This window comes from Macaca mulatta, chromosome 12, assembly GCF_049350105.2.
Source record: "Macaca mulatta isolate MMU2019108-1 chromosome 12, T2T-MMU8v2.0, whole genome shotgun sequence".
In the NCBI taxonomy this organism is placed as follows: domain Eukaryota; kingdom Metazoa; phylum Chordata; class Mammalia; order Primates; family Cercopithecidae; genus Macaca; species Macaca mulatta.
The window spans coordinates 23,169,998-23,194,579 of NC_133417.1; the positions used below are offsets into that span (position 1 = coordinate 23,169,998).

The 24,582-nt window shown below is 38.8% G+C and overlaps 1 pseudogene; it reads right to left on the reverse strand.

Moving 5' to 3' along the window:
- Positions 1-3,293: 3,293 nt before the first annotated feature.
- LOC114671662 (U2 spliceosomal RNA) lies at positions 3,294-3,472 on the reverse strand (annotated as a pseudogene).
- Between the last annotated feature and the right edge of the window lie 21,110 nt (positions 3,473-24,582).

Sequence of the window (24,582 nt, forward strand, 5' to 3'; positions counted from 1 at the left end):
CCTAAATAAAATTAAGTGGTGAAGTAAATTAGTTTCAACTTCAGCTTAAGCACAGGATTCTGGCACTACTGTGCGGGGTGACTTCTTGCGCAGAAAGTCTTTCAACTTAGCTTCAGTCAGGTGTGTGCCTTAAACATTCCTTTTGCATAGGGAATTGCATGCCTTCCTGCCTTGTCTAACTGTGGAAGTATAGGCTTTTTCTGACTTCTGTCATCTCTCCTTGCTGTGTCATCATGGGTCCCTACAACTCACCTCCATGCTTCAGAATTCTTCCAACCCACTAGGTACTTACGTTTGTTTCTCCCAAGAGCGCTCTCTCACCGTGCAGTGCTCTCTCCGCATCTCAGCAGACTTTCAGCCAGAGAGTAAGATATCAATGCCCCACCCCCTTACAGGCATCTTCAATCTTTACGACTGAATTCTTTGAGCCCTCCTCAGTTAGATAGGGCAAGTAGAGGAAGGGAAAAATTCTAAAGGCTCTGTACCACTATTAATTCCCTTCATTCTGTCTTCCCATACTTTATTTTCTGTTTTTTTGTTTTGTTTTTGTTTTTTGTTTTGTTTTGTTTTGTTTTTTGAGACGGAGTCTGGCTCCGTAGCCCAGGCTGGAGTGCAGTGGCACGATCTACACTCTGCCTCCCGGATTCACGCCATTCTCCTGCCTCAGCCTCCCGAGTAGCTGGGACCACAGGCACCTGCCACCACGCCCGCCTACATTTTTTTTTTTTTTTTTTTTTGTATTTTTAGTAGAGACGGGGTTTCACCATGTTAGCCAGGATGGTCTCCATCTCCTGACCTCGTGATTCGCCCTCCTCGGCCTCCCAAAGTGCTGGGATTACAGGCGTGAGCCACCGCGCCCGGCCTTTATTTTCCTCTTTTACATGAACTGATGAAGCAGTGGGGATGAGGATCCCAGGGCCAGTTTTGATATTTTCTATTAACTCCTATGTAGATGACTCCAGCACTTTTCTATCATTCCCCCATTTTAAGGCTCCCACTGAAATTCTAAAACAGAAAGGGAACCTACCACTCAAATTAATTATCTACTTAAAGGAGTTAAGAAATTACATGCAGACTTAAAGTTTTCTTACATCTAGGTTTTGAACTTTATAACATTAGTAGTTTGAATACTGAATTAAAATTTACTTCATAAATGCCCTTTCTGTCTGTAAAATCACCTTCCTGCAATGTTCAAAATAACTCAGAAGATCCTTGTTACCACTAGAAAGTCCTGCCCAATCCCCACGCCCCATCAGCTTGCCTAGGGAACCGACCCAGGTAAGCCCACAGCCGCCCTGAGCTTTCTCAGTCATTTTAACACCTATTCGATTGCTAACTACCCGTTGCCTTCCCTATGCAAGGGGTCGGCACAAAGCACTGAAAATTTCTCCCACCCCAGATGCTGCTGCTTCCTCCTACCAGCCTACCATGACGTCTCAGTTCGCTTTGCCGTCTCAGCCATAGCTCACATCAACTAATTCTTCAATGTGAGAAGCTTTGATAAAGTTGATATAAAATATGCCTGCTTATAAGGTCTTTCTCAAGGAAAAGAATCAGCTACCCAGAAATTCTGTACTGTTTCAGGCTCTCAAATTATTATTCTTCCCAGAACCTACACAGTCAAAATATTGATGTCCAAAGGTTTGGTTTACTCTCCACTCTCACCAGAAAGTGGGAAAAACTGACTTGGCCAGATGTAGGGCTTTCATCCTCAAATTGTGGGTCATTGAGAGCCACGGAAATTTCAAACTGTGTTTTATTGTGGTTTTAAGCTGTAAGTAATAATGAATGTATTTATTTATTCAAGGAACATTTGTAGGGACACATTGCTATTTGCTAAGCCCTATGTTCATTTGAGGGACCCAGAGCTAGTGGGGTTGCAGTGCTATACAGTGGCATAGACATGTAAACAAATGTGCTCGATTATTTATTGTGATACTAACGTCTTTTCTCACATCTCAACTGGAAATTAAGTGGAAATAATTTTTTTCATATTGCTACTTTTTAGTCTTGGAAAATTGTCCAAAACTTGGTATCTGGGACAAAAGCAGAAGTTGCAGGGCAATTGTACATCTCTTTTGGCACACATTTTTCTTTAGGAGTCTGGAACCATTGAGAAAAACTGATGCTGGAGTTTTGAAAGACGAAAGATACCTGAAGACCATGGGAAAGAACAATGGTTTAAGGTTGGGGGGTTTCTGTAAATAATACCCAATGTCCTTCTCACCGGAGGAGGAAAAGCTTTGGTGGGAAATGATGAGGCCATAACCCCCTGGTGAAAGAGTTACAGGTTCATAGTAGACGCTAAGAAAACAGAGTTGCCTGTTTGGAAATCGCCATATGCCCTGGAGAAGCCCAAAAGGGTTCAGGAAACAAGCACGTCCATGAGTGGCTGGCATGATAGAAGTCCTTCCACCTTTCTCAGGTAAGCACTAGGTGCTTCTGTTATCACAAGGAGAAGAAGCAGCAGAAAGGAGAAAGGAGACTGATTTAGTTTTATACTCTCTCAAGCCAGGGTTGATCTAGATTAATTTTTTTTTTTTTTTTTTTTTTTTTGAAACGGAATCTCACTCTGTCCCCCAGGTTGGAGTGCAGTGGCGTGATCTCAGCTCACTGCAAGCTCTGCCTCCCGGGTTCACGCCATTCTCCTGCCTCAGCCTCCCAAGTAGCTGGGACTACAGGCGCGCGCCACCAAGCCAGGCTAATTTTTTATATTTTTAGTAGAGACGGGGTTTCACCGTGTTAGCCAGGATGGTCTCGATCTCCTGACCTGGTGATCCGCCTGCCTCGGCCTCCCAAAGTGCTGGGATTACAGGTGTGAGCCACCACGCCCAGCCTAGATTGATTTTAAAAATTAAGAAATTTGGTGTTTCCTATATCTGCCTCCTACGTAGGAAACTTTCTTCTGCCACTCAAATAAATATGATAAGGCAGATGTGCCATCAAAGAAACATATGGGGAGACAAAAAGGAAGAACTGGTAAGTCTTTCTAGGGAAATAGGAAGGTGAGGTGAAAGAAAAAATTAAGACTTTATAGCTCACACACTCCCTAAGTTGCTCTTGTCCCATAATATTTGTGTCCAATGTCTGTGTCACATGCTCAGAAGTATGTTGGCAAGGTTGTGCCAGTGGACTAATATAAAAAGATCATTCTAGTTGAGGACAGGGTGACTTATAATGCATTAAAGTGATGCCTTTTAAAAAGATTATTTCTATTTATTAATAGATTAATTGATTTATTTTATGAATAAATTTTTAATGCCTTAACCTAAATAAAGAAGTAACACGGTCAAAATATTAGACCTAATCAAAGACGCAGTCCAAGACATCTGTTGTTCCTATAATGGCACCAAATAAACCATTACCTTCTCTGCTTTTATATCTGATGATAGGTAGGTAGGTAGGTAGATAGATATAAAACTGCTAAGAACAGATACTACACTTGATCTTAGGCAAAAGTTTGAGAAGTGATGTGATGGTAGATAAACAGATAGATAAATGACGATTGATACATAGATATAGAGATAGTAGATTTACATGTTAGACTGAAATTGAAGGGAAAAAATGCACTGTTCATTATATGTTTATGTTTAATTGTGTGGGTGTATACATTTGTTTTGAAGAAGATTAGAAATGAAGAAAATCACACAACTGTTAATAGTGATTCATTTCAGGAAGGGGAAATCCACATGGTGTTTCTTTTCCTTTTTATATTTTTTATTATATTTTCTTTGTTATTATTTGACAAATTTCAGTACTATTTTCTTATAAGCTTTAATGATTTCCCTTTTGGTATTTATTTTTCCATCAGCATGTTCACAATAGACATCTATTACCTGATGATTACCCAAAAATAAAAGTTGTATTTTTTGTCTCTAATTTTGAGAGCAGACCACAGGGAAGGAAACCTTCTAGTTGGAGCGTCTATGCGCTGTAGAGATTCTAGAAATATTACTTCTTGCAGAATGAACACATAAGACAAACTATGGAACTCAGAAATCTCAGCATCTATAAAGTCCGTGTCAGTCATAAAGACCCATTAAAATGGAAGAATGTTCTTATGATCTGAGATGCAGGGCTAACTAAGAGTCCAGGTTCATCCCCCCTCCTGGCTTTTTGCATCTTACCTTCACCTGGGGATTCTCACGGGACTGCCATTTCAGGTCACAGAGGGCTTAGCCCAGTTTTTAACTTCCCTGGTTGCCTATGCGAAGGCAATCCTCCTGTCCTTACCCAGACAATGCTGATCATATTCCTTTGGATTATTTTCCTCACTGTGAATATCACAGTCTTACATCAGTTTATTTATTTACTTTTCTGTGTATTGTTGAACACTGTCCACTAAATGATAAGTGACTGAGGACTGAGGTTGTGTCTGACTTGTGCAATGCCCCCTCACCAGAGCCTGGTACACCTCTATATAGGCAGCATTTAAGTTATGTTTTTAATTAATGATTGAAGTTGATTTTTAAAAACTAGCTTAAGCATGTGTCAGGTACCAAAACATTTGAATATTTAGAAACCATTTTTCCATGAAGCCAGTGGATTCACTGATAATTCAGCTCTCTGTTTCTGTAACTGAATATCTGCTACTCTGTTAACTCGGAGTGCAAACATAGCCAATTCTCTTCTCTTTTCCTAATTAATCCAACTGTCTTGTAAGAGGAAATGTCAATATCCTACTTGCTTGTTGCTGAAATAAATGAAAAATGACCTGATGAACCAAAAGGATTTGCTTCTCTGCCATTTTCTTGATTACCTCATTTTAGCAAGACTTACTGTTTTTGCCTTTTATTCTTCCACTTAGAGGTACCTGTATCTATTCTCAGAAAGTTTTGAGACTATTAAAATGTTGCAAATTCCATTAAATATCTTACAAACAAAATTTTTGGTGCAATATTTTATCTTTTCAAATGCTTTAAGTATATTTTGTATAAACCTTGGCACTGATGATTTGGCTCAGTTACTTCATGGGCATAAATTAATATATCCTAACTATATTGGATAAGCTAACATATAACCTTGTTGGCTAAGCCAGTCCTCATTTTCAAACCAATCCACAAACCAACTATAATTTTTAATTCAAAAATATGTTAATGTGTATTCAGAGAAATAGTGTAAAAACTGAGTAAATTGCAGGTCACATTATGAAAGATAGATTAGTCTGGGGCATACTTTATGATAAAGAAAGGTATATACTACTAAAAACTGATAGGTCTGGCACCTAGCACATAAATTTACCTCTTGTTAATAGCAGGTAGAAAATTTAAACCAAATTAGGATTGCCTGCAACTTTGGAAGAAAATACTGTAATTTGATTTCAAAAATAAGCTTTGGAGCTTTTACATTACACCAATATGAAAACATATGTAATTTTTTAAATTGGTTGATGTAATTGAATATCACCTGATTGTTTTGTTTTTGTTTTTGTTTTTTTTGGTAATTATAGAACACATTCCAAATTCCTTAAAAGAACTTCTGATTCTTTGGTTGTTTAAAAATATTTTTCTTTTTAGCACATTGCAGGCCATAAAAATAAGTATTAACCAGAGCTGGAAAAAAAATGGGAAAAAAGCCAGTTTTCATTGTCAGTGTTTCTTACTGAGTTTTTTTTCTTCACTCCTCCAGGACTCTGCCTGATGTAGTTTAGATATTTGTCCAAATCTCATGTTGAATTGTATCTTCAATGCTAGGGGTGGGTCCTGGTGGGAAGTATTTAAATCATGGGACTGAATACTTCACGGCTTGGTACTGTCCTTGTGATAGTGAATTCTCATGCAATCTGGTCATTTAAAAGTGGGGGGCACATCTCTTCCACTCTCTCTTGCTTGCTCCTGCTTTTGCCATGTGAAGTGCCTACTCCTGCTTCACCTCTGCCATGATTGAAAGCTCACTGAGGCCTCACTGGAAGCCAAGCAGATACCAGCATCATACTTCCTGTGAAGCCAGCAGAACCGTGAGCCAATTAAATGTCTTTTCTTTATAAATTACCCACTCTCAAGAATTTCTTTATGGCAACACAAGAAAGGCCTAATACACTGCCTTAACAGAAATGCATTCTTTGACAATAGGTGATGGGTGAAAGAGGAAACGTGACTGAGTGAATATCGTAATTAGTCCACTCTCTTACTCTACCATAGATATGAAATCAGAAATCCCAATACAGCACCCACATACTCTCTTTCTGACAAGTACATCAACCTTAACACATTTTTAATGCATGAAAGACTAAAAGCCCTGAGGATATATGGCACCTTACTTAAAGAAACTTCCTCTTAGACGTCTAGGAGGATGTGCACTTTTGTAAGATTTGAGATGGATGAAGAAATGTCTTTGTTTTTTAAAGGAGAAAAAGCTCTGTTTTAAACACAAGCAAGCTCTCAGGGAGGTAAATTTCAGGAAAATATGAAATATGAAAATTAATGTTCTGGACATTGATTTTTTAAAAACTATGTCCACGAGTAATTCTGACCAAGTCTAAAAACTGCTGTTGTAAAGCACACATCGCTGGACACACTCATGTCTGACTCTTCCCCATACTTCTCTGGAATAACACCTCCTTTAAACTCCTAAAACCCAAGAATTAATGCCACCCCCTTTCCCTCAGCAATGAAGCTTCTCACTAAACCTCCCAAAGAAGGTTATCATCAGTGACTCCAGAAGGTCCTTCTTCCACCTTGTTGAGATGTAGCTTCCCTCAACAAGATGGGAGGAGGACCTCCTGTTATTCAAAGGTGACATAACTTTCTAAGGGAGGCAACCCAAATTATTCCAAGGGTATTGCTTTGACATGTCAGTTTGAAATGAAAATGATTCCCCTGTGAGAACATATTAGGTATTCTAACTTCATTGTTAATGAACGCAAGAGCTTTAGTTGTTACCTATCATTGCTGTTGCTACTTACCATTGCTGTTGCTACTTGTTAACTAATTAATTAATGCAAAAATGGATTGGCGCAGTAGAAGAGTCAGTAAAGCCTTCAGAATTGAAAAAAACTGGGCTCCCATCTCTGCTTTGATCCTTGCCAGATACATGATGTTGGGCAAGCAACTCCTGAGTTTCAGTGTTTTTAACTATTAAATGAAGATTAAATTACCAACTTCACAGAATTTTGAAGATTAATTGAATTGACATCTGTAAAGTCCATAGCATAGTCGCATGCCTGGCATAGCAGCCAATTAATATAATGTTAGTTCCGTTTTCTTATTCATCATTTGCTATGTGCAAAATTATCAAAGAAGAAATGAGATATAAATGCCTCTTAGCACAAAACATTGAGAGACAGCCAGATGTAGGAACAAAAAATTAAAATAGAGTTGATTAGAGGCTATAAAAGAAGCATGTACAAAGAACTATGGAAGAACAGAGCCAGAAGCCAGGAAGGCAGACTTCCATGTGGGTAATTCCATATGGTTTAATTCAACTCAGTATAACAAATTACCCTTGAGATCCTGCTCTCTGCTCAGCACTATTGTGTCCAATGGACCACTCGGAGTATCAACTGTAAACTCTGTTCTTTGGTAGTTCATAATTTAGTTCAGAAGACAAGACTTACAGAAAACATGTTTTACAAATATTTTTGAATGCCCATATGTGCCAAAAACTATACAATATATAGGGTATACATGGTCCCTTTCAAAGCAAAACTCTATTCATAGAGATTAATAAGAAGTTAATCAATTAAATAATTAATGTCACCAATTTATGAGATGCCAAGAAGTAATAGAGAAGATGAGTGCTTTGGAAGGTCCTGTAGGGACCTGGCATGTCAGGCTGCCTTCAAACTCACTCTGAAGACCCAGGCCACCCTTTCTGAATGTGTAACGTTCAGAGGCAGAATCTGAAACTTGAGTTTTCTGTGCAAAAGAAATCCTTTTGGTTTTCATACATCATATAATTTAACATCCCTACTCTGCTTTTTCTGGAGATCACAAGTAATGAAATGATCACCAGGGTTATGTATTCCATTTGTGATATATGAACCATTAATTCTTATAAGATTATATATATATATATATATACACACACACACACACATATACACACACACACACACATATTGTGTGTGTGTGTGTGTATATGTGTGATCATTATTCTAGCTATTCTGGACTCTGCTCTTAGATGCTCACTGCTTCACCATTTGACTAAAGATACCTGACTTTGTAGAATATAGAGTCACAAGAATTGATTAGGCTTAAGACATATTTTAAATACCAAACCCAAAGAAGAGTTCATAACTAGAAATATCAGGTTGCTATTAAATATGATTCAAGATAATGGAGCTGACATAAGACTATGGATCTTGATGTAATGTCTTCAATTTTCCTAAACAGAACACATTTTTTACAGTAACATGACAGAGCAAAGTGCATTATGCCCAGCCATTAGAATTCCAAGAAACTGTCAACCTCAAAAGAAATCTTCCCGTAGAGCACAGGGCTAAGAAATATTCTCTAATTTCAAAGGCATTATTACTTTTGACTTCAGGATTCTTGGAAATACTATTTTCTTACATATCTGGTAATAGAATTTGGAAAGCAAAAATCAGCTTTCTTTTCTTTCTGATCCCCCAAACTGCCCACAACTCACATAGCTTCATTCTTACCTCATTCCTAAATTCTCTACATCCAGGAGAAAATATATGGCAGAGAATAGAGGGAAGACACTGGAAACAAGTGGTCCTATGCACATATCAAGACTTCACTACTTATATGTGTATGACCTTAAGAATTATTAACCTCTCTTAACTTCAACTTCTTGACCAATGAAATAGGAAAAACAGTATAGTTCATGCAGAATTATTGTGAGAATATAATTAAGGAGATAATAATCATAAAGCATCTGGAAATCAATAAAAATATATATATAATCACTGTAACAGGAAGAATGAAACCATCTTTTACTTGAAGACAAAGGCTCTGAGTTTTGGGGGAAACATAGTCACCAATATTTCTCAAATTTGAAGACAATAGTTTGGCATTCTCAAATAAAAATAGCTCAGTTAAAAGTGCTTGAGAGTCCCTCTTCGTAAAAAAATTCACAAACCAGCTGGGAGCAGTGGCTCACGCCTGTAATCCCAGCATTTTGGGAGGCCAAGGTGGGCGGATCACTTGAGGTCAGGAGTTCGAGACCAGCCTGGCCAATATGGTGAAACCCCATCTTTACTAAAAATACAAAAGTTAGCCAGGCATGGTGGCACACGCCTGTAATCCCAGCTACTCGGGAGGCTGAGGTAGGAGAATGGCTTGAACCTGGGAGGCAGAGTTTGCAGTGAGCCGAGATCACACTACTGCATTCCAGCCTGGGCAACAGGGCCAGGGTTAGACACTGTCTCAAGAAAAAAAAAAAAAAATTACAAACAAATACACAAATGCAGTCAATCAAAAGATGATTTGAGAAGCTGTTCTAAGGGTAAGTTACACGGTCAATAAAGAAGACCATGGTAGTCGCTTCCAAGATGGCCAAATAGGAACAGCTCTGGTCTGCAGCTCCCAGTGTCATCAACGCAGAAGATGAGTGATTTCTGCATTTCCAACGGAGGTACTGGGTTCATCTCATTGGGACTGGTTGGACAGCGCATGCAGCCCACGGAGGGTGAGTCGAAGCAGGGCGGGGCATCACCTCACCCAGGAAGTGCAAGGGGTCAGGGGATTTTCCTTTCATAGCCAAGGGAAGCCATGACAGACTGCATCTGGAGAAACAGTTCACTCCTGACCAAATACTGCACTATTCCCACAGTCTTAGCAACTGGCAGACCAGGAGATACCCTCCTGTGCCTGGCTCTGCCAGTCCCACGCTCATGGAGCCTTGCTCACTGCTAGCGCAGCAGTCTGAGAGTGACCTGCCCTCACCAGCAGTAGAACAAAACTGGATGGAGAATGATTTTGATGAGTTGACAGAAGTAGGCTTCAGAAGGTCGGTAATAACAAACTTCTCTGAGCTAAAGAAGCATGTTATAATCCATTGCAAGAAAGCTAAAAACCTTGAAAAATGGTTAGATGAATGACTAACTAGAATAAACAGTGTAGAGAAGACCTTAAATGATCTGATGGAGCTGAAAACCATGGCATGAGAACTTCATGACACATGCATAAGCTTCAATAGCCAATTCAATCAAGTTGAAGAAAGTATATCAGTGATTGAAGATCAAAATAATGAAATAAAGTGAGAAGACAAGATTAGAGGAAAAAAGAGTGAAAAGAAATGAACAAAGCCTCCAAGAAATATGGGACTATGTGAAAAGACCAAATATAAGTTTGATTGCTATACTAGAAAGTGATGGGGAGAATGGAACCAAGTTAGAAAACACTCTTCAGGATATTATCCAGGAGAAAGTCCCTAACCTAGCAAGGCAGGTCCACATTCAAATTCAGGAAATACAGAGAACACCACAAAGATACTCCTAGAGAATAGCAATCCCAAGACACATAATTGTCAGACTCACCAAGGTTCAAATGAAGGAAAAAATGTTAAGGGCAGCTAGAGAGAAAGGTAGAGTTACCCACAAAGGAAAGCCCATCAGACTAACAGCAAATCTCTCAGCAGAAACCCTACAAGCCAGAAGAGAGTGGGTGCCAATATTCAACATTCTCAAAGAAAAGAATTTTCAGCCCAGAATCTCATATCCAGCCAAACTAAGCTTCATAAGTGAAGGAGAAATAAAATCCTTTACAGATAAGCAAATGCTCAGAGATTTTGTCACCACCAGGCCTGCCTTACAAGAGCTCCTGAAGGAAGCACTAAACATGGAAAGGAACAACTCATACCAGTCACTGCAAAAACATGCCAAATGGTAAAGACCATTGATGCTATGAAGAAACTGCATCAATTAATGGGCAAAATAACCAGCTAACATCATAATGACAGGATCAAGTATAACAATATTCACCTTAAATGTAAATGGGCTGAATGTCCCAGTTAAAAGACACACACTGGCAAATTGGATAAAGAGTCAAGACCCATCAGTGTGCTGTATTCAGGAGACCCATCTTACATGCAGAGACACACATAGGCTCAAAATAAGGTGATGGAGGAAGATCTACCAAGAACATGGAAAGAAAAAAGAAAAAAAGCAGGGGTTGCAATCCTAGTCACTGATAAAACAGACTTTAAACCGACAAAGATCAAAAGAGACAAAGAAGGCCATTACATAATGGTAAAGGGATCAATTCAACAAGAAGAGCTAGCTATCCTAAATATACATGCACCCAATACGGTAGCACCCAGATTCATAAAGCAAGTCCTTAGAGACCTACAAAGAGACTTAGACTCCCATGAAATAATAATGGGAGACTTTAATACCCCACTGTCAATATTAGACAGATCAATGAGACAGAAGGTTAACAACGATATTCAGGACTTGAACTCAGCTCTGCACCAAGTGGACTTAATAGACATCTACAGAACTCTCCACTGCAAATCAACAGAATACACATTCTTCTCAGCACCACATCACACTTATTCTAAAATTGGCCACATAATTGGTAGTAAAACACTCCTCAGCAAATGTAAAAGAACAGAAATCACAACAAACTGTCTCTCAGACCACAGTGCAATCAAATTACAACTAAGGATTAAGAAACGCACTCAACACCGCACAACTACATGGAAACGGAACAACCTGCTCCTGAATGACTACTGGGTAAATAAGGAAGTGAAGGCAGAAATAAAGATGTTCTTTGAAACCAATGAGAACAAAGACACAGTGTACCAGAATCTCTGGGACACATTTAAAGCAGTGTGTAGTGGGAAATTTATAGCACTAAATGCCCACAAGAGAAAGCAGGAAAGATCTAAAATTGACACCCTAACATCACAATTAAAAGAACTAGAGAAGGAAGAGCAAACACATTCAAAAGCTAGCGGAAGGCAAGAAATAACTCAGATCATAGCAGAACTGAAGGAGATAGAGACACAAAAATCCCTTCAAAAAAATCAATGAAAAGATCAACAAAATAGACCGCTAGCAAGACTAATACAGAAGAAAAGAGAGAAATATCAAATAGATGCCCTAAAAAAATGATAAAGGAGATATCACCACCGACCCCACAGAAATACAAACTACCATTAGAGAATACTATAAACACCTCTATGCAAGTAAACTAGAAAATCTAGAAGAAATGGATAAATTCCTGGACACATACACCCTCCAAAGACTAAACCAGGAAGAAGTTGAATCTCTGAATAGACCAATAAGAGGCTCTGAAATTGAGGCAATAATTAATAGCCTACCAACTAAAAAAAGTCCAGGACCAGATGGATTCACAGCCGAATTCTACCAGAGGTACAAAGAGGAGATGGTACCATTCCTTCTGAAACTATTTCAGTCAATAGAAGAAGAGGGAATCCTCCCTAACTCATTGTAGGAGGCTAGTACCATCCTGATAACAAAGCTTGGTAGAGACATAACAAAGGAAAGAGAATTTTAGGCCAATATCCCTGATGAACATCAATGCAAAAATCCTCAGTAAAATACTGGCAAACCAAATCCAGCACCACATCAAAAAGCTTATCCACCATGATCAAATCGGCTTCACCCCGGGTTGCAAGGCTGGTTCAACATATGCAAATCAATAAACGTAATCCATCACATAAACAGAACCAATGACAAAAAACACATGATGATCTCAATAGATGCTGAAAAGGCCTTCAACAAAATTCAACAGCCCTTCATGCTAAAAACTCTCAATAAACTAAGTATTGATGAAACATTTCTCAAAATAATAAGAGCTATTTATGACAAACCCTCAGCCAATATCATACTGAATAGGCAAAAACTGGAAGCATTCCCTTTGAAAATCGACACAAGACAGGGATGCCCTCTCTCACCACTCCTATTCAACATAGCATTGGAAGTTCTATTTAGGGCAATCAGGCAAGAGAAAGAAATAAAGGGTATTCAGTTAGGAAAATAGGAAGTCAAATTGCCCCTGTTTGCAGATGACATGATTGTATATTTGGAAAACCCCATCGTCTCAGCCCAAAATCGCCTTAAGCTGATAAGCAACTTCAGCAAAGTCTCAGGATACAAAATCAATGTGCAAAAATCACAAGCATTCTTATACACCAATAACAGACAAACAGAGAGCTACATCATGAGTGAACTCCCATTCTCAATTGCTACAAAGAGAATAAAATACCTAGGAATCCAACTTATAAGGGATGTGAAGGACATCTTCAAGGAGAACTACAAACCACTGCTCAATGAAATAAAAGAGGACACAAACAAATGGAAGAACATTCCATGCTCATGGATAGGAAGAATCAATATCATGAAAATGGCCATACTGCCCAGAGTAATTTATAGATTCAATGCTATCCCCATTAAGCTGCCAATTACTTTCTTCACAGAATTGGAAAAAAACTACTTTAAAGTTCATATGGAACCAAAAAAGAGCCCACACAGCCAAGACAATCCTAAGCAAAAAGAACAAAGCTGGAGGCATCACGCTACCTGACTTCAAACTATACTACAAGTCTACAGTAACCAAAACAGCATGGTACTGGCACCAAAACAGATATAAAGACCAATGGAACAGAACAGAGGCCTCAGAAATAACATCACACACCTACAACCATCTGACCTTTGACAAACCTGACAAAAACAAGCAATGGGGAAAGGAATCCCTATTTAATAAAAGGTGATGGGAAAACTGTCTAGCCATATATAGAAAGCCGAAACTGGATCCCTTCCTTACATTGTATACAAAAATTAACTCAAGATAGATTAAAGACTTAAATGTAAGACCTAACACCATAAAAACCCTAGAAAAAAACCTAGGTAATACCATTTAGGACACAGGCATGGGCAAAGACCTCATGACTAAAACACCAAAAGCAATGGCAACAAAAGCCAAAATTGACAAATGGGATCTAATTAAACCAAAGAGCTTCTGCACAGCAAAAGAAACTATCATTACAGAGAACAGACAACCTACAGAATGGGAGAAAAGTTTTGTAATCTACCCATCTGACAAAGGACAAATATCCAGAATCTACAAATAACTTAAACAAATTTATGAAGACAGTGTGGCAATTCCTCAAGGATCTAGAACTAGAAAAACCATTTGTCCCAGCAATCCCATTACTGGGCATATACCCAAAGAATTATAAATTATTCTACGATAAAGACACATGCACACGTATGTTTATTGCAGCACTATTCACAACAGCAAAGACTTGGAACCAACCCAAATATCCATCAATGATAGACTGGATCAAGAAAATGTGGCACATATACACCATGGAATACTATGCAGCCATAAAAAAGGTGAGTTCATGTCCTTTGTAGGGACATGGATGAAGCTGGAAACCATCAGTCTAAGCAAACTGTCACAAGGACAGAAAACCAAACACTGCATTTTCTCACTCATAAGTGGGAGTTGGACAATGAGAACACATGGACACAGGGGAACATCACACACTGGGGTTTGTTGGGGGTTAGGGAGTATGGGGAGGGAGAGCATCAGGACAAATACCTAATGTATGTAGGGCTTAAAACCTAGATGATGGATTAATAGGTGCAGCAAACTGCCATGGCACATGTATACCTATATAACAAACCTGCACGTTGTGTACATGTATCCAGAACTTGAAGTAAATTTAAAAATAAATAAATAAATAAATAAATACATAAATAAATAAGAAAATTATTTGTCTCCCTCTTTAGGGCTTAGACAAAGACTAATGTCTCCTTTGGGAAATGAGTATTTAGGTGCATAAAGAGTGTACACACACATCTGATAGAAAAGTTGCATTTCAAAGTTGAAGTCATCGAGAGACCTTCTACATCTTACTCTCATGAGAATGCATCAAAGCACTTGAAGTGTTACCCCCACACCATCTGCATTCAAAGACCTTAGCTTCACCTTTATTCCTCTCCCTCTACTCCACAGGACCTGGAGTTCCAAAGGCCATCACGGATTCTCCTGTCTGCTTTTACCAATCCATACCTTCATCCAACCTGTGGACGAAGGATTATGAAGGATTATGAAGTAGGAATGACTGAAACTTACAGGATTATGAAGTAGAATTACTTAAACTTACAGGTGTGTACTGAGAGGAAGCCCTGGGGAAGTTAGAGTGAGAAAAGACCCAAGGGTAAGGAAGGGAGGGTGTAAAGTGTGGATTAATGGAGGATCAGAAGACAAAGGTTATGAAAAAAAAAAAAAAAATGCTTTTGCCAAAAACCACAACCTGAGGACAGGGAGTTAAAGGGTTATTTGTCCAATGCATGTATGTTATCTGAAGTGATTATAAAGCACATTAACATCTTCAACTCATAATATAAACTATATTTTCAGTTTTCAAGCAGAGAACAGAAAACAGAAAGGTTTTGCAAAGAAAAAAGGTAAAAGATCATAATCATTGACCAGAGAGAAAAGTCCAGAAGTAGTTTTCCCAGTTAGGATCTTTACAGTGATAGTGGGGCTGAGATTGTTACTAAAAGTGAGGACTAGACCATTTTATCAGGAGGTTGAGAGTAGAAAACTTTGGTCAAACCCATATTTGCAGGATTTTCCTAAAATCTAGTTTGGCAACAAAAAGCCAGAAATCTGGTTTGGCTCCAAGCAAATCCCAAAATGTGAATAGTTAAATTAGGAAGTATAAATCATCCTTTCAGATAAAGTCTGTATTTTTTTCCAGAAACATTCATATAGAGCTATTGCATGCAATTGTGTAGACTGCACATTGCAGGCCATGTCCCAGTCTATGTAAATGGTGCCCTGGGGATTGAATGCGAGCTACCCTTACATCGCATGCAGCTGTTCTGCACTTAACAACAGATGTAACTCTAAATCTGGGGTCTTCTTTTCTTTATGTAGCTAAACACTTGGGCCTGAAATGTCTTTTAAACAACCAGTTCTCCAGTGGAACTATTCTAACAGTAACATGTCTAGTTCAGTTGAAGGCAGTCTATCCTGAGATTCACTTTTATGGCCTCACTTAGACTGTATACCACTTGAGATTCTTGACCTCTGCATTGATTTCACCTCATGTAGGATAAGTTTTAGAAAGGATTTGTTATCAGCCTAGTAAACAGAGCCTATTTTTGTAGCCCATGTTTCTTATAGACAAATTCTAGATGTGATTCATAGATTCATATTCTACATTGCCTTGTACATAATAAGTACTCAAGGGTTATTAATGGAATGAGTGATAAGGGGAACTAAATCTACTGGTTGTTTCTTTTTTTTTTTTTTTTTGTATCTCCCCATAACTGTGAAGGGGTAACACCCAAAGGCAACGTATGAGCATCAACGAATGATTCTCCTAAATGATAAAGTTTTTTCCTTCAGAAACATTGCTTAAAACAGCTGAAGAACTAGATGAGGTTTCTGAAACGAAACTGCAAAGACAGTCTGGCAGAAATAGTTTCTTCTTTCCTAATCATCAAGGATGGTCCCATGGGGTGGTGCTGCCCTTCAGGCCAGGCGATGCTCCAATTGCATGCATTGGAGAAGCTGGTGATTGTGTTGTGGGAAAGGGGAGGCAGAGGCAGCCTGTGGGGTGTCTCAGCCTGATTGCTGAGAGAGGCCTTGGGGGTGGGACCTAATTCTGGAGCAGTGCTCTGCCTCACCTACCTCCTCCTAGAGTTGTGATAGATGTCTGTTATTTAAACTCTTGAAATAAGAGAAGAAAGTATCTAAAATGAGCATGATAAAATGGAGCATTATTGAATTAGAAAATGAAGACTGATTTTGAGAGGCAGAATATAATTACAGGGTTGGAGCATTTCCAGGAGATTGTGGATGGCGCCCCAGCTGAGTGTTGAAGAAATTCTTCCAGACTGAGCCTAAACAGATGATGTTTGTCATCCTTCTCCAGTGCTGTGGACTCCAGTCCTACAATGATGCAGCACCTCACAGTGTCCACTGATGTCCAAATGCCAACAGTCTCAACTTCGTACGTATCCTCTAAAGCTGTATCCTCCAAACAGTGGAGAAAGCTGAACTCACAACTTTTTTTGATCTGCTGTGTGTAGAAATCAGATTGAGTGAATTAACATGGAAATATTGGAATCTGTAAAAAGCAACATAAGATTTAGATATTGTTACTAATATGGAAAAGGTTGCTGTATTACAATTCCTAATACCTTGGTCAAATATATTCAGAACCCTCATTAAAAGCATAAAAACAGGTCTATTTATACTGCTTGTAATTATAACATAGCAATTACTCTTTTTCACGGATAAGCTATGTGAATAGAAAACATTTTCCATTATTTTTAATAGGATCTTATACACTTAATTCGTTGTAAAAGTTTATGTTTAAATTCTAAATACTTTAAGTCTAAATATTATTTATTTCGGGGGAAAAACTTTCCACAAGACTCGATAGATTTGAAAGCATTCAGATATGAAGGAAGGTAAACTTAGGCTTCACTGAGTAGCAAGAAAGGGAACAAGGGTTGACAGGCTGGCCTGCAACCCTGTTGGAGCTCCAGAGGCTGTCCTGTCCGGAACACTCAACTGTGTCCTCAGAATCCCATTATGCTCCTTATGGGATGGGTTTTCCCCCAGTCTTTCTTGCTCATCAGCTCTTCTCACCCTTTCTGGTGCTAGACCTTGACTTCTGACTTCTTGTGATCACTTAGCATTTTGAATATTGGCTCCCTTCTGTTCACTGTAACAATCACTTTTTGGAAGCCTACATCAGGATTTTCCAACTTTAGTTCAATTACTTGGAGAGCTTGTTAAACCAGACTACTGGGCCTCAAGGTTTCTCTTTCAGCAGGTCTGAGGAGGAGTGGGAGAGAGTCAAAAATGTGTGTTTTCTAGGAAACTGCCTGGAAATGCTGATGTTGCTGGTCCAGCCCCACCTTTTGAGAAGCACTGGCCCCCACCACACTTAGTGTTACCCTTAGGTTCACACGAATTCTAACAATCCCATGACATTAGATATTTTTATTCTCATTGTATTAATGAGGAAACGGAGACTCAGAAAAGTTTAATAGCTTGCCTGAGGGCACACAATGAATGAAAATAAACTAGGATGCTCACCTAGGACTCTCCTACACCAAAACCTATGATCTTTGATGTACATCGTTTTTGTTCTCATTGTATTCTCAAAATGAAGCCAGAAACACCCCCCTCCCCAACTAACGTCCTTAGAAACATTTATAAGAGAGGAATTCTTACCGTTTTATCTCATGACCTTCTTAACCCAAGAATCTATGTCAGGTCATGGGTGAGAGAGTTGCCAGCTGCTGGCACTGATGTCCCCTCATCAGATTATCTGTGTGACAAGCAATTAAGAAGAGCTACATCAATGCCTCTCAGCACCTGCAACTCATTATGGAACCAAACAGCTCAAGTCCAAGAGTTCCATTCAGAAGAATGGTATACACAGATGATGCCTGATTTGTCAGGGATCCCCAAGGCCAATATTCAACTTCCATTAAGAAAAATGGAGATTTATGCAAAAGCTGTCTAATGCTCTCCATATGGTAGGCCATAGATAAGAAACTTAGCTACATTCAGTAAGAAAGTAGTCTCTGCCTTACCAGCTTATAGGCTTTTGAGAACATCTACTATTTTTTGCATGTGGAAGGCGGCTCATAAAAGTTGTATTGCAATGGCTTGAGTCAAAAATCTACCTCAATGTTCTAGGAAATGATTTAAATAATTCATAACCAAAGACAGTCTTTATAAGCCATGGCTATATATACTGCATTAATCTGGCTGACCATTTAAGTGATGGCTGTTTTTAGCAATGCTCGTATCTCCTGCCATTCCAAGCTGGGTTCTAACAACAGCAGGTTTCATTCTGCCCCAGTTAGAGCAAGTAAACCCCGAAGCAGGTAGGTACTTAGGAAACTCCAGACCCCTGTGCTAGGGTTCAGCAACAGATTGTGATGGGTGGAATCTAGCCAGTGAAATAAACATCCAATCAGTGTCTGTCCATGAGGGAGAATGGGGTTTAGTGTCAAAGTCATGCTCTTCAACAGTGTAGAGTGTTTAGGTTGGGTGGTGAGTTTAGCATGCTTGCACTACTTGTATCAAAATTGTACCAAAGAATTAATTCACAAGCTTATCAATACAAGAAGGGAGACACATACAGGCAGAAAGTTAGACACCTACCGCAGATACCTCAGGACGCAAGGAGGAACTAATTTTGCTCCTCCATGTACACAGCTCTCATCCTGCCCACGCCAGCCACCCACCCTCAAGGAAGTCTGACCAGAGGCACTCAAGTGATTCCCTTTGCATTTGGCTGAGAGAGGATTGCACTCCCCCACTTACACCCAGAGAAGCTTGGAAATGGAGAGGACCCCTAGCTACTCTCAAAGGAAGATAGACTTAATGGAAAAACCCCAGTCTGTCAGTTCATCAGCACCTGCCTAATGGGGAAGAAAATCTTCCTAAACGTAACACCTGCCTTCACATATGACAATTTCCAGATGATACAGGGCTGCTAAGCCTAGAGACATTAGATTAATGAGTAGGCAAAGAAAGATTATAAAAATTCCAAGGAGATGCCACCTTGAAGGATGGAAACCAATACAAACCATCAGAAAAAATGTAGCAGACCAAGCCAATGTGTCCTGCTGAGCTCAAACTGCAGCAGCCTCTGTATGCCCCTTTCTGTGGGTGGCTTATGTAGCTCAGATCAGCCAAATTAAGTGGGATATTGCCTAGTTCCTTCTCTTCAGGGAGGGGTGGTGCTAGAATACTACTTAGAAGTCCCAAGGAAATCACACCTAGGTGGGCAATCATGTTTAAATCTAGACTCCAGATAAAATTCTATGTCAGAGGAGAGCAGAGAGACTTGAAATGACCAGGTACTCTTAGGAAGGAGGGAAATTATTCCCATTTTTCAGAAATTAAAGCAAAATAAGATACTCTGTTTTGAGTTTCCAAAAGTATTAATCAAAGCTGCCAGACTCATGAAAGAAGACTGAGGAAAGGGAAGGTGTTCAGAAATCCAGACCTTGAGACTATAACCCGGAGTATCAATGCAGAAGTTATGGCTGACCCAGGTGCAACTGCAAAAACCATCTGCTTTACTGATGCCGATTCTCCCTTTCAAGGTTGCCCCTAGAGATAATGCTCTGAATATGTTATTTTCATTGAATCAGTTATATTCCGGCTATGCTATGCCCTGGCCAAGGTGGTTTCTACCAGACCAAGAAGACAGACATAGGTTTTCTATAGCATTGGAGATCACAGGCAAAGGAATTGAGTAGGTGGTATTTATTTGATGAGTGAATTTTATTCAAATATAGCATCCCAGGCAAAGGCACAAAGCAGATTCCAAGTGGGTATTTGTTGGGAGAATGATGGTATTAAACAGTCAGTGGAACTTGCAAGTAGACAGTTGACACTGGGGAATAATAAGAGATGTCGCTAAGGAGGTAGCTAGTCACAGGAGACACTGCTAAAGAATTTAGACTTTATTCTGAAGGCAGATGGGAGCCATTGAATGTTATTAAGATGAGGTATGACATAATCCCATTTACAGCATAGAAAGATGACTCTGATTACTAAGAAATGAGTGAGTATAGAAGCAAGGAGAAGTGTTGTAAACTTTTGCCAGCCATTACGAATCAAAATTGTTCTGTATTGCATAAACTAAATGTCAAACGGAAATTTCTTGGTGGAGTGAACAACGCTGCCAAGTACACTCACTGAAAATAGCAAAGTAGAGCTCTCATTGGCTGAGAGCAGAGACAGTGTAGTTTGCTAATGTTCATTGGTTTAGAATTGTTCAGTTTATTGTGTCTCCCTAGTTCTCATTGGCTAATAATGTTTAGTAACATTTACATAAATTACAATATTTCATAATAAGTTACATAATATATATTATCTCTTTTTATTTTAGAAAATAATTGAGTTAAATGGTGTTGGGCATTAAGCTGGATATATTAGTTTCCTATTGCTATTCTAACAAACTATCACAAGTTTAGTGGCTTACCACAACACAAATTTATTATCTTACAGTTCTGTAGAAGTCCAAAACAACTTTCACTCAACTAAAAGCAAGGTGTCAGTATGGTTGCATTCTTTGGTGGCTCTAGGGTGAAACTCTGTTTCCTTGGCTTTTTCAGTTTCTAAATGCTGCTTTCAATCCTTCTTCAAATCCACCAGTGTGGCATCTTCAAAACCCACTCTGAGTCTGACTTCCTCTTCTGCGGTTTTAAGTGTGGATATATAAGACTACCTGATACTTACAATATGCTAATTTGTACTGTTATTTTTATTTCCCAGCTTCATCTCAGGTCCTTTTAACTAAATCATCAGTTGTAAAATCTGTATCTTATACCTCTTCAAGACCCTCATATTTGCATCAATTCCTTTCAAGGAGAAGAAACTGGGAAATTCTTCGCTGATGTTGTGACTCGCTCTGTCATGATCTGACCCTGCCTTTGATTTGGTTGCATTTGCTGCAGATACCCACTTCCCATTTCACTTATGCTCCAGCGATACCACAGGGCAATGCTAGTTCTGCTGAAATGACTTATTCTTTTGTGTTTCTGTCTTTGCCCTGCTATTTTGTCTCCTGGGAATTTCCCTTTCCTGTCCCCCCACTTGTCTGCTTAGTGAACCTGATTCTCCTTCAGAACTAGGTTCAGACTTGATCTAAGCTGCCCTCTGCCCAAGAGAAAGTTAATTCCTCTCCCTCTGCACTTTTTTCATTCTTTCAACATGCTGCTGTGTTTTACCTATTTACTGCACTGTGATCTATTTCCTTTCACGTATGCCTCCCACCTCCAACTAGACTGTGGCTTCTTTGTTTCAAGAACTGTGTTATTCACTGTTGTACCCCTAATGTCTGACACCATCCCCAGCTTTAAATTTATTTACTTATTTTTTATATTGTTGTTTATATTTATTTTTATTGTTATAAACTATTTAGTGTCAATAAATATGTTTGCATGCCTTACCATGCCCTAACCTTAGCACTACCCTGGGATCAAAAGAACAGGATAGATAAGACTGTAGCTTAGATATTAGTAAATAAAAAACAAAAGTTGCAAGTAAATAGCTATTATAATAACATAATTTCAGAAAGTCATCACACAATAAAGAACAAGATAGGGTTACATGAAATGTGTTTGTTGAACTGTGTTATTGAATTCATGAGAAATATCAACATGTTATTTGGTACTGAATTTCAACAAAGTCAAAATTAAATCTGTGTAACTACCTCTTATTCATACCTCTATATACCTCAAATTATTTAAATTCCAAGAAGAAACAAAAAGGGTCAACAGTTTCAAGCTAGAAAGGTTCATAAATCATTCTTCCTTGTCTCTCTGCTTGCCTCTGGTAAGAAGAAAATAAAAATGAAAAAGTTAAGACAAATATGACACCAAAATGTTAAATTACACAAACTAAATAGGCAATCGAGCAATGAAAAGCTCAGGAATTAGTTGGTGAATAGAAAAGTCATCAGCAGGTATTCATCTAGTGGGACAACTTAAATAGCTTTCAAGAAATTACTTTGGAAAGGATCTTGATTTAACAATGTCAAGGGAAATCAAGCCCTACTTCAAATGTTCTTCTGAGGCAAGCTAATAGGCTGCCAGAAAAAAAACTGCAGCATTAAAAGGAAACAGAGAGATTCACTGGGAGCCCGCATTTTTCAATACTCCTATTATTTATGTCTACAGGAGCCATGCGGTGGTGAACAGGTATCGTCCCCTACTTTCAAGGCCCTGCAACATCTCGCATGGTGTTCTCACAAAGAATGTGTTTTGGTTTCTTTCCACGAAGAAGTGGTAGACCAGGGGTTAAGAGATCTCAATTCTTTTTAATCCCTCTGTCACTAACCAGGCATGTGGTCTCAGATGAGCCACTTCATTTGCCTGTATGGGCTTCGATGTCATTATCTGTAAACTATAACCAGATAATATCCTTTTCTAATCTAAGTGTCAGTGATTCCAAGCCATTAAGAATTTGGTTTAAGAGAGAATGTTATTTCTGTTGTTTCAGAGTAGAATCAAATTTCAGGACTCTAATGTGCATCTGTCCTGTATGCATGGGTTCCCAGGTTACTCAAGACTGCCCATCAGTCTTGATGATGGCAGTCTTGCTGTGGACCAATCTTACCATCTCATTTGTGCATAGGGCAAGATCTGATCAATGTCTCTCTCTTTTCATGGGAATGCAGGCAGTCTTCACTTTGCACAGCAGTCCACATCCATAAAAATGGCTGTACAAACTGATACTGTGCTAGGTAATCTTTAATAATCACCAGGGAAAATTACAATTGTTCTGTGACCTCTGAAAACTTTTGTCAAAATATTAAAACCCCTATTACTATCAGTTATATATGTATAGGGTGATGGAAAAATAGTAGAACTATTTTTTAGTACACTGTGATGTAAAACATTAGAGGCAGTGAGAATTAAAACATCATATTTCTTTGTAAAAATCTTCTCTCTTGATAAGCTCTTTGAACAGTGCTTCCATTTTCTTCTCATTGTGTAACTTACAATATAGAGCGAGCTTCTTTTCACGTCTTGGCAAATTGTCACATTCCTTCCAAAGTTTGTATTAGCTTCTAACATTTTTACCCTTTTGTATTAGCTTCCAATACTTTTACCCTTTGCACTTTAAGGATTATGAAATATCTCCAAATTCCTTCAGTTTGAAAGTTTTTGTTGGCATCACTTCCTCTAGGACATCTTCATCCCTTTTTATCACAACCACTTTATGTCAATAAGTTTCCCTAATAAAATAAAATAAAATAAAATAAATAAGTTTTGCTTCACTCGGTGTTTCTGTGGGTGTGTGCAGAGACTCTCAAAAGATGGCAATGTCAAGGTCAGCTCTTCGTTCTATAACTTCATTTATGCTCAATTTTAATTTCTTTTCCAGAATTAGCACATTCTCTTTCTTTACTCCATTTTTATCTTTGTCACTTCTATTTTGATTGTCTAATTTTGTAAAATGGCATGTGGATTATTCAGGGGCAGACAAGGACACAACACAACTATATGCTTTGTTGTCTGTGCATGAATGGAATAATAGACGTGCAGCAACCAATCACCACAGACTTTGAAAGAAGTGACACGATTGGCCATTGACCATGATAGCAATCTGTTATGTACTCAGTGACTTGTGAACGGAAGAACTTTCGGCAATGTTGATATATAATGTAATTATTCACAATTAATATTCTGTGGTAATCAAAATTTGAACCATATTTTGGGACTAGGGTTACTTAATACCATTTGTTTGTAACTGAAATCCATGCATATCAGAATTGTGTCAAGTAAGGCCTGCCTGTATGGCGAAATTGGCTTTTTGTTTTCCTCTTATCAATCTTGATAAAGCCATCTTAAGAATTCCTTTTTATGACCGAGCACAGTGGCTCACACCTGAAATCCCAGCACTTTGGGAGGTCGAGGTAGGCAAATCACTTGAAGTCAGGAGATTGAGACCAGACTGGCCAACATAGTGAAATCCCGTGTCTGCCAAAAATATAAAAACTTAGCCAAGTGTGGTGGCGTGCACGTGCAACTGTAGTCCCAGCTACTCGGGAGGCTGAGGCAGGAGAATCGCTTGAACCTGGGAGGCTGAGGTTGCAGTGAGTCAAGATCACACCACTAAACTCCAGTCTGGGTGACAGAGT